We start from the raw sequence: 12,698 nt of genomic DNA on the forward strand, positions 1-12,698 counted from the left end.
TAGTTTATACGAGATACCATAATAATAGCATCTCGACATAAGTGTATCTGAAAAGCCTATCCATAACGCCGTGTGATGATCATAATAATGTGATGTAATGATATTATCGGACGACAAACAAACTTTCCATTTTATTACTAAACGTATTACGTCGTTCTTAAAAGCTTAAACTACAAAATTGTTCGTAATAAAATTGTTTTATTCTTAATATAAATACTTTTTTTTATCGGCTTTCATTATATTGGTTTTTATTTACTCTTTAGAGTATATTTAGTGACGTCTATAAAACTCTCAACGCTCGTTTTCTACGACGTAACTGCAGATGATGTATCATTATTACATCTTTTTAATTTGCCGTATAAATTGTATTTTTATATTTTAAAAAATTACTTATTTGAATTAGCTGTATTCGGTGTACACTTTCCCGAAGAATCTCTCAATTTATTATAAATATTTCTTTTCCGATAATGGATAACAATAATAATTATTATATAAATTAAACAAATAAACGAGATTCATGGACGTAGTCACGAACAAAATCTAGGCTTAAGCGATTTTCTTTATCGAACTTGTGTGTCTAACATTTGTTTTAAAAAAAATATTGTAATCTAATGGTATACATAAACAAAATGTGACAAAATGTTGTCGGCCTATGTTGTCAACGTTTGTTTTTTTTTTTTAATCAAAACAAAATATGTTTATAACTAGTTGCTTACATAATAGTAGGTAAGTACTATAAAATATTAAGCTCTTACAAACTATACTTATATTATAAATAATACATATAAGATCAAATAAATCATATCAAGAGAAAGGCGTACAATATTTTACTGTTGTCTATTTTCAAGAGGACTTTGTAAATGGAAGTACTGGAGTCTGTTGGAACTTATATTTTTCAAGTATAAACTCAAATAAAAAATGTTGTTGGCAATTGTATAGGAATTTAGCACTTACATTCAACCAAATACGTATACAGCTGATGGTTCAACACCCAAGTAAAAATAACATAATATTATTCTAAAACTATTTGATGTATTATATTACGTCATAATTTTTATTTAATATCTTATCTACATCGCTGTACCAAATATTTTTAATGTACCAACTACGTAGATCCAAATTTCTACCAGAAACCTTCGTCAGAGCATTTTTTTCGACAAGAAAAAGTGTCCCCAGACACAAAAAAACATTTCACACCACTGTTAAATCAATAGGCATTTACATTCATCCCTACGCTCAGAACCCAAAATAAGTTATTATTGTCAAAATATTATAAAATAAAAAAATGAATACTAATTATTGTGATAGGTCAATGTTGTAATATCAATCGTGTTTATTATCTCACATTTATTTTGCACGTAACATGAATTGTATTTAAAACACTTATTTTTTACAGATTTGGCTACCTTGTTGTAATTTAAAAATATTATTGGGGAGTGTTTGAATTTTTCAAAGTAGGTAAATTATTATATTTTATACACACAAAGACATTTTTTCATATACAATTATTTTACATCATTGAATTTTAATTTAACACATCAACTACAGTGACTCTTTAGACACATAAAGTACAGCAGAGCGTTACCCACTTACCTAGTTTTTTTTTTAATTTTAATTTTCGACATCAATGTAAAAGTTTCATAAAATATTTCAAGAAAATAAATTTGATAAATATTATAAAACGCTATTAGTATGTCAGGTAAATACACTGCCAAATATGTAAGGTTGCGTGTATCTATGAATGGTACAATAATACATATAAATCTATTTTTGATACTTCTCTTTAGATTACAACATTTTTTCAATTAAAATTCAAATCTTTTAACAAAATAAATTATTTTTCTGTTTCTTTTGGAATTAATAAACCGCCCGGCTAGTAAACTCGTACATTGTTGTAAAATATCAAATGACTGCATACAATTTAAATAAAACTATAAATTCTGCGTTTTAATAAATTCCATACAGCTTTTAAAAGTACCTATTAAACAATCGTTAGTTAGTATAATTATAAGTTGGAATAATTAGTTAGTAAATGAAGTAAGAACAAAAATTATTATTATAATTATTCAGAAGGGCTGTTGATAAATAGTCATTCAAGCACAAACGATTGTTTTTACAATTTATTTGGGTGCCACTTAAAATCGCGAAAGTCAAAATTGCGAAAAAAAAACAGTGAAAATAAAAATCGAGAACGTTTTTAACAGCTAAAACAATAATAGCGAAAATTAAAATATTCTTTTATATATATTTTTCATAAAAAACTTAAAATACGTCAAAATACTATAAAAAAAATACAATTTAAATTTGATATTTTTCCTAAAATTATAATATATAAGTATATAAACTTCATTGCGAAAATGTTAAGAGTGAATAACTGTACGAATATGGCAACGGCAAACGGACGAAATGCGGACTGGTGTGACTGGTGAATTGTACCTAAGTACAAAATGACATTGATTATCTAGGTATCATTATTATTATTATTTACTAAGACAAAGCTTGACAGTTGTTAAGTTCAACTTCGGCTTATCTTTATTACGTGATCCAAGACGCAAGATTACAAAATTACATAATTGATTACCTATCTATATTACTTATTATATTATAAAGGTATACCCACCAACGAAAATAATTTCTTACTTGTCGCTATTATTGTTTTCGCTGTTAAAACCTTTCGCGATTTTTATTTTCGCTGTTTGTTTTTCGTGATTTTCACATGGACTCAATTTATTTACCTATCAATAAAAGTTAAGTTAGCCTCATGTATACTGCCAGCTAAAGAATCCAAACGTTGATATACGGCATTAACAAAATAAGAGTGTAATCGCAAAGAGGATAATCAATTTGAAGTATAAATAGCCTTAAAACCTTAGGAAGTTTCGTTAGACCCTATTTCTAGTTGACATGACATTTTTGCAAATGTCGATTTCAGTCATTTTTAAGAAAATGTGACAGTTATTGATTGAGCTGATACGAAGACAATTAATTCATACCATCATCAATTACCAACTTATAGACTTGAAGTACGCCGAAGCGTACGGCTCGGTATTATAAATAATTTCTATGCATAGAAATAGCTACGACTCAAATGTGTAGGAAGAGATATCGCACCACCATAGGGGCATTGGACACATCACATTCGATTTTAAATTAATGAACCCAACAAAAGTTACAGTGTTCGCTCAGACCAGCCGATGAGCCAGGAAACCGAATGGAACAATATGACGTGATTCGAACCATCGAAACCTTCTGCAAAATCATGTGTAAATAACTTATAGGTACTTGGAAATTATCATTAAAAGCATAGAATATGCGTAAATAATATACAACAATCAACAAGTAACATAATAAGTAGTTGTTGAACTGTCAGGACCACCATTTTGGCTCATCCGAACTAATAGGATTTGTGAAAAGGAAATTACAGCCTAGCGCAATATAGATTCGGATAATTTGGAGAAATTAGATAAAATGGAGATGTATCAAATATGTTAGCATCCACCGAGTTTTCCACTCGTACTTTTTGTACCTTCCCTTCAACGTCGAGCCAATTCCGACTGTATTTGGATAAATTCAAATTTCAGAAATCTTAGGTACGTTTTATTACTGAGTACATTACACATGTATTCTCTAAAGTCTAAAAGCGAAAACATTAGATACCTACCTATATTGCTTATATTTAAATAATTACATATGAGATTGGATAAAAAAAGGTTTATCCTAGGATAGAATTTGCTTTTTAATTTATTCAAAAATGAAAATGAAAAAATAACTTATATTAATTTGTTTTTATAATTAGTAAAAATTGGCTGCGTAATTTTTAATAAAAACATGACAAAATTAATTAAAATATTTTTGTGGTCTAAAATTGTTATATCTTATTACATTTACCGAAATTGTAAGATGTTTGTGCCATAAAAGTGCCAAGGCTATAATCATGAATAATTAACTTAGCACAAAATGCTTAATAACTAGAAAGCTGCTTGTTCTAATTTGGATTTTCGATACATCAAAATTTTCAAAAAAATTACATGATAAATTATTTGTAATGGAAGAGGGATATTGTGTCATTTGGAAGACAGAAAAGTATATCTCCGTAAGACACTTCTTGAGTCATACAACAAATCTCAAGAATTTGAAATATGTTGTTATATTCAAAGATTCCAAAAATCAGATTTTAATAATTGCATTATAAAAAAAAATGTCGAGCATTCTTGGTGAATCACTCTGTATATTACCTACTAGTTATTTAGTTGTGTTATTCACAATTTGGAATGTATTCAAAACTTTTTCATACCCATTCATCGATTTTCCAATATTGAATAAAAGTATGAGAAGGGGGGGGGGGTTGCTACTGAAAATATACTAAGAATATATTATTAATTACACAGCAAAATAAAGTCGTTCGTATCTGCCGAAATAAAATAAATAAAATTGGATCTACAAACAAAACTAAGTAGTACTTGGTGTACACTACCTGTATGTCAGTTAAACAAGACATGTACTCTTTCTTTTATCTTAAATAACTTCCAATAAACGAGAAACTATAGACTATAGCCTAGGATATGAAAACAAATTATGTAGAAAAAAGTATTGACGAGATATGTATTGATTATCTAGGACCTAAAGCGTTCAATTTTCTAAATCTTAATGACAACAAATATCTAAGAAATATTTCTACAAAAAATGTAAATACATATCTTAATAAAATACTATTATGCGAGGAATGAGCTATTTACATTTTTTAAATTTATATTTGTATTGTACTTAAATGTATTTTTTTATTTGTGTTTACTTTATATAGCACCTATATCTTATGTTTTTCATGTGATCTAGACATCTTCCGAATGTTTTGTATTTATAATCAATATTGTTTAATGTATTTATTTGTTTTTTTTTTAATTTAATTAGTATTTAATTGCTGTTTTAGAAATTATATTATACAATCTAAGCTTATCCACAAATGTACATCTATAACTCCCAATTTTATTCAACACACGCCTTATGCTTACAGAAGGTTGATAAGCCATGTAATTATAATTGTTAAAATGCGTTAATTTTCTATAATTTATGGTTAAAAAATATATGGATATATACAGCATATCGTTTCAAAAAATTACAATGTTCTTAAACGATTTATTTTATGTAAAATACCTAGGTAATATGTTATACTTACATATAATTATTTACACGTTTAACAATGTTAACCATTGGTAATTATTATTCGATACACATTATATTTTCAAGAATCTATATTGAAGGAAAAATAATACTCCTGTAATTAACGTTTATAACTGTTAAGTGCTATTTGGTTTAATAATTTAAGTAACAAAATAATGATTCCATTAATACTTCATAGTACTTATGGTACTATCTTAATCTAATGTGTACTTTTTTACCTATAAAAAAGAGTAGTCACTCAGGCTATACTTATAATTAACCATTACAATAGAACACAACTGTAACTAAATCTTATCAGACATAATATTATTTAATTCGATTTTATAAGTTTGGTTTAATCAATACGATAGATTATGTCTATTGATTTATAATTCAGTAAATACTTCACTCTTTATGATTTAAGGCAGGTGAGTGTACAGTGACAATTTTATGTAATATTTATTGAAATAATGATTGTTTACTTGAACATAATAGTATATTATTAGAACAAAAATATCAAAAACTAATAAAATTATACATTTAAAGAAATAGAAATTGTAAATAAAAAAAAAAAAATGTTTTCATTATTATTATTGAAAAAATTACTGCTATCCGGTAAGTTGATCAGAACTCTCGTATGATATTGTTGTTTGCGAAGAGAACGATTCCAAGTATACCATACATTTTGATTGTTCGAAAATATCTTACGATAACACCATCTCATCCTAAGAAACATTCGGTTTCGGGACAATAACCAATAATTATAACTTATGGGCAGACACCCACAAAGAGGGGGGCGGGAGGGTGTCAGTGACTACTGCGGTCCCGAGGCCCGAGATAAAAATCATAGTAAATAATGTACGTATAGTTATTTATTTAATTTAGAAAAATATAAAATGAGCCGTTATATTATAATTATATCAGTCACGATATATGTATACAATATGTAAGTGTATAAATATAATTTAATTTCTTACTGCAAAATATTGTGTAACAATCTATATACGAGCAATTAGTCAACCGCTGTAAACACTCAAGTTGAATGTCGAAGTCTACGGCCTGCCCAACTGGTACTATTTTTTCCTATTTTTTCCTTTTTTTACATCCCCATTTGTAATCGCAATGACATCCCCGTAAATCGGGTTTTAATCGAATTTGATGAAACAATTATTACGAGTTAATCCGCGTAAGAACGAGACAAACCCTACCACCCGGTTAGAAAATACGTATAGTGTAACTGGGATCTGTTTGGTTTTCTTACCGTTGAAAAATCAGATAGCTCCGGAGGTTTTTTTTTTTGTTTCTTGAAATGAAATTTTGCACGAACCTCTCCATTTTTAACTAAGAAAACGCTGACGTGTATATTAGCTCCGTGTATTGTGTAAGAACGAGACAAACCGATCACTCGTACGGGAAATATAACGTGACTGGGAGCCACCAGGGTTTTTTTTTGTCCTTTGAAAAACCACATAGGTCCGGATAGCTCCCATTGAATATCTTAAAATTATTTATTAAACACCCATATTTATCGACTTATGCGTATAATTGCTAGCGAAAATCCTACCTTTAATATAATCCTTGAATAAATTAGTCAACTGACTATCTACTAACATTAATTATTAACGTTATCGCCTTTACTTACGGCCATATTATTTTTTATCGTGTTATTGTAAATATTTATTTTATATTTCTCATTGTTTTGGGGTCCTGCAGGTATATTATTAAAATAAAATAAAAAATAAAATCCTGTTTTTTATGTAAATTCCAATCGTTTCGTATTAATGAGTTCTTACAATAATAATGTATATTATAGCATTATACGTACCTAATAATATTATGTACATTTTATTTTATTTTTGAATTCGTTGCCAAAATTATAATGCTGTTGATGATGACAGTGCACCGATTGCATCCATGCAAATCGAATAATAAAAAACATGAAAATAAATATCGAAAAAATAAATATAGATATATTATATTATAATATTATACAAAGCTCCCAGTAGAACTATGTAGTGTTATTTTATCATGTAAGTTATCTAACAACAATCAACAAAAAAACTATATTAAATATTAATTTAACAATATCCCAGATATTATTTTAGTACTGTTTTTTATGTTCTAGAATATTACAATAACCCGGACGAATATTAAAAACGACTGCTTTAATTGTTTTAACAAATTTTTCCTGGATAAACCTGTAGATACTTTATAGTACGAAGCGCATATTGCATAAACTAATTATGTGTACCCATAATAATTACTTTATACAAATGTGCTTTTTTGAATATATATATAAAAACTTGACACCTACTGCGAGCCATAATAATTGTTGTACTACAAGATATAAACTTAATATATAATATATTATAATGCTATAGCGAATAATAAAACTACTTTTGGATCAAAAAAAAAAAAAAAATGAAAATATGTGTATGTGCATGTGTTACAACACGTGTTCCTCACAATAATACGCTAATCGATCCAATGTATACTTCATAATATTTTAACGTCATTCGATAGTAAAACCGGTAGTTCTTAGTGGTAATGATACCGCGATAACCGATATAGGTATGAAAATAAACGGTGAGCAAATACACCTAACACATTATTGTCACAGCGTTAAGGTACAAGTTATAATATGAAGTGCTTCAGTCAAAAATAAATACAGATATAGAAGCATAATATGAGATATAGATAATTTTTTTTTTTTTAATAGGCCACTAATTCTCTAACCATGATTAATAGTACCTAATATGATCTCGAACTTATAAATACTAATGCCGTCAAAATCTACATCAGTAAAATAGTTATCGCGATTAACCATCACGTTTTTACCGGTACCTTCTTGCATAATTATATAATAATTCATTAAAGTATTAGTGATATCATTACACATTGTGTAATAATATTTCAATTAATAGACATGCCGTCTTATATGTCACACACATCGGCTTTCAATCGATTCGAGTATAAAGTCGTTAATGCAAACGGTTATACTACAACTATCACGATGATAAACTGTCCACATGTTGTAAGCTCTTTCGAAAATCACTTATAAACCCTAAAATAAAATACAAACTGTATAGGCAGTATCGATCGATAACTACTGTTACCTATAATTTTGTTATTGACTACGCAATAATGTTGTGTTGAATTTGAAATTAAAGTCATCGAAGCTGTGCAGCTCCGAGCTCGTGTATTGAATTTACAGTCGACGGTAAATAAAATGCGGTTCAATGCATTAATACCATGTTCATACGTTAAAAAAATTTCACATATTTTCCACGACCGAGGCTCAATCATATTATATCAATACTGCATTAATGTTTTAGTAATTTAGACATGTATACATTTGATTGAAAATATACGTATACATATACCATATACGTATTCATGGTAATGCCTCTTAAGTATTTTTTCAGGGGTCTGAACGACTTTTTAATATATTTTTACTTTTGAAATTTAAATAGTAGGAACGCTTCAAGTAATAAAAGGTACACAGTTAGTATTAAACTTCACAAAGAGTATCGACATTTAATTTAAATTTATTAACTGTAACATTGTATAAATATTTTTTTTTTTATGAAATCTTAAAAATGAATTCAACGTAAACAAGTATCAAGGTACTGTTTGGAAATCGGGAATTTTACAATGTCGCGTGCAATAGATTAAAAGATCCTTAAGAAAACGGCGTGTGACGGGTTTTATTTCTAAAGATATTTATATTATTAGATATTATAGTAATACAGTTGGTTGAATTGGTTTTTGCCAAAAAAATAACATAGAATAATAGAATATTATAATTGACCTACGCCATTTCATTATAACGTTATATCAAGTAGGTAGTACCTGTATTTGTTATGAACGTATAACTCATTGTAAGTCAATACCAATGCGTGAATGGTGTACATGGATTCATGGTTTATAAATCTTGAAATAGGTAAGTATAAATGTTTGAAAAATGTCATTGTGTATGCTTTTAAAATAATAATCGAAATTCTCAAGTTGTTACGGTTATAAGAGCTTTCAAATTTCAACAAAATCCGTCTGAATATTCAATTTTGTCATACAACATCGTAAAAAAATTGAGATTAAATATTTTTAAAATTTAACTGCAATAGGTATACAGCTCGAAGATAAACTTATGCGGCAGGAACCTTGTACTAAACACTTTTTAACCGAGAGCCAATCATTGTACCACTGGTGTACAGAGATATGACCATAAATTATCAAGAGTTTATAGCAGATGGTTTATTGACAATCTATCTGGATGAGATGATAAATAGCACTTAAAAGTTAAAACATTTACCTGGGCAAAAATTTGTCATTTTCACACAAATCAAAACTTTCACACAACTTGTGTGTATTAAATACGATTATGCACACTGGTGTGGCGGTGTAAATGCACAGTATGAAAAGTTAACTACAAAATAACATTTACAATAATTAAACGCGTGTAACGAATTAACATAAATACAATTAAGACTATTATGGCGTATCAACGTAAATTAAAAATAAACTAAAAAAATATGAAAAATGTACAGTGTCAATAATGAATAGCTCAAAATATTTTTTCAATAGTATCTTAGTGTTATATAGAAGACTCTGATGAAAATATTCCGTGAACATTTCTGGTCTGTACGGGTGTTTATTTTTCAACCATAAAAAAATGTATTTTGTCGAATACTAGTCTTACGGAATCAAAAAGTGAACTTAGAACGGTAGATATTTAATTTGCGACGAGCACCAATGTGTCGGTTTACCTCTGTGCTTCTCAGTTTGATTAACTTCAAGTAATGTTAACCACTAGTCCAAAATTCGATTTGTTTTACTAAAAAAACTATTCTGATTTGGAATGAGAAAAAATTGAATGCATGTTACCATTCGAAGGAGTAAAAACATCACTTGTTTGTAATTTCAACTTAATCGTCAGGACTTTAGGAGAGTAATGATACTGGGAATCGTCGACATTCAGTCGATCTTGGATAACATCGTCCACAATGTCGATACATAGTTTAATATAAAGTTTGATTTTATAATGTGCAAGCTTCGAAAAATATCTTTCATAGGTGACTGGGATTGTGGAAAACTATTTTCATTATCCCCTTCAACACTTCCTATACTATATATTATGTTCTCTAAGTATTCAAAAAGTCAAATTAAGGTGCGTATTGTTATAGTGATGTCTATTACCAGAAGCCAACTGTGTAAGAGGGAGCGAGTGTCCATTTGCATCATGGTACTTTGTCAATAAAAACATTCAAATTCCGTTTATTTTCATTTTACAAACATAGGTAAGTGATAATAATTAATATACACTATCGTAATTGAAATGATATTATAATAATTAAACGCGTGTTAATAATTGATAAAATTCAATCGAAATAGATTTCTCTTGTCCTTACGCCACAAAAGAATCCTAGATTAATCAATTGCAGTTAAAATATACAAATTTGTAACGCCGCACTGTTACCGACTGTCGATAAACAACTCAAAACCCTATAATAGCTTATACCAGTCGTCAGTGGTATTAGACGACACCCCCCCCCCTATCATCACCATTTTCCAGTATTTATAATAATATTTTTAATGACGAAATACTGAACAGTGCACGTCAACAAATCGGCCACATCCTCCATCCCCACGACAAAGTATTATTAATTGACCACCATACAAATTTGTTCTTATAGAAAACTAACGACATTTCATAGTTTTGAAAATGACGAGTATACTATACACTTATTACTCGAACGAATTTATGAATTATTAGTTCTGCAGAAGATTGTCCTCGTAGATTAAAACGTTTAACTGATCCAACCCTATACGTCAAGAGTTGTCGAATCTCGAATCCAACGCGAGATTATCAAAAATCGAAAAATCGGATTCAATCAGATTAATAATGATATGACGAATTCGCTCCGGGCGAACGGCGGCTGGTCGACTCGTCGTAAAACCGTTTTTCAACAATTCACATCTAATAGTGTCGCGACCGTTCAATCGATCTGATGGCGGTGACAATGCGCGCGTGTGTGCTACACATCGGAATTTTCACTCACAATGCACCGAGCGGACTCGCTGCAGCGGGCGAACTCATAAACTATACAAAATGTCGGCCGCGGCGAACACTTTTGCAGGTCTCGCGACCGAGGCCCGACCAGCTAGACGACGTATACAAAACCGGCACGATCGCCGCATTGTCCGTCCGCTGAAAAATCGCTATAAATGTAAAATGACCCGCCGGTAACGAATCCATCCATTACTGTGCAAAACCCACGGGCGGCCACCCCTCAGACGCCGGCTCGTTATTCGATTCCTCCGAGACGCCGCCGCCGCCGCCGCCGGTTGACAACGGTATTATGTGGGTACGACGACCCTGTTAGCCGCCTCTGGGATACGACTTTACGCGGTCCGAACCGACGTCGATATAATATTATTATTATTATTATTATTATTATTATTATTATTATTATTATTATAACGCCGCTAATATAATATACCCACACCACCCGCCTACTGGAGCGGGGACCGAAATGTCTGGTCAGACCTTATTGCATATTATTATGCATTTCACAAGAGGATTCTGTTGTGTCGATTCGATTTTTTACGGAACGATGCAGCTGCAGTGTTGAAAAAAAAAAAAAAATTACTCTTACAATAAATTTGATCGTCATTCGAATACTAATAAAAAAAGTATTTGCGCCGAATTTTAAATATAATATTTGTTTATCGGTTACTAGATTATAATATGTACATATTTTTGTATCATAGGTTTCCTTATTGTTTGACCAACAAAGCTGTTCGTAGTGTTTTTGAAAACAAAATTTAAATTATTCACTAAACAGGAATTAGGTGAAGTTGTTAAGATAATTATCAACTGTAATATTTGTAATATGTATTATAAAGATTATTATTTTAGCCTCTGATTAGTTCAATAACTAAACGAGGCTTAGGTAAAGTTGTTAAAATAATTATCAACTGTAATGTGTAATAAGTAGGTACTATAAAGTTCATTAACCTCGACTGAATCTACCTATATTACATCATATTATTTATTATTTAAAAAGATTAAATTAAAATATTTTGATTTTCGTGGTAATCGTTTTTCGGTAGGTAGTGTAAAATACACAGCGTTACACCAGTGGGCTTTATAGAGTAACGCTTTAAGATTACGAAAACATTTAACGTGATCACTAGCACGACATTTTGGGGGCCTCGGGATAATTTTTTGGTGGTGTCCTTCGTCCAAAATTATACATCAGACGGCGTTGAGTTTGGTCTTTAATTTTACTGTTGTGTTATAACGTGTTTTTTGCTTTTCGTATATTTGAAACAATCGATTTTTTAAATATTTACCGCTCAGTCTAAAAACATTGTGACCCAGACAGTTAAATAGAAACGCAAAATGTCTTGCACGAGTGATGGTCTGCGTCGGATAACAAATCGAAACGAAGCGTCTCCTGCTCAGCGGTCGTAAGCAATATATCTCTTGAATCGTCGTTATAACGAAATACAGACAAAACCAAGCACGCGTACCTTTT

Source organism: Myzus persicae, unplaced genomic scaffold, assembly GCF_001856785.1.
Source record: "Myzus persicae strain clone G006 unplaced genomic scaffold, MPER_G0061.0, whole genome shotgun sequence".
Taxonomy (NCBI): Eukaryota; Metazoa; Arthropoda; class Insecta; order Hemiptera; family Aphididae; genus Myzus; species Myzus persicae.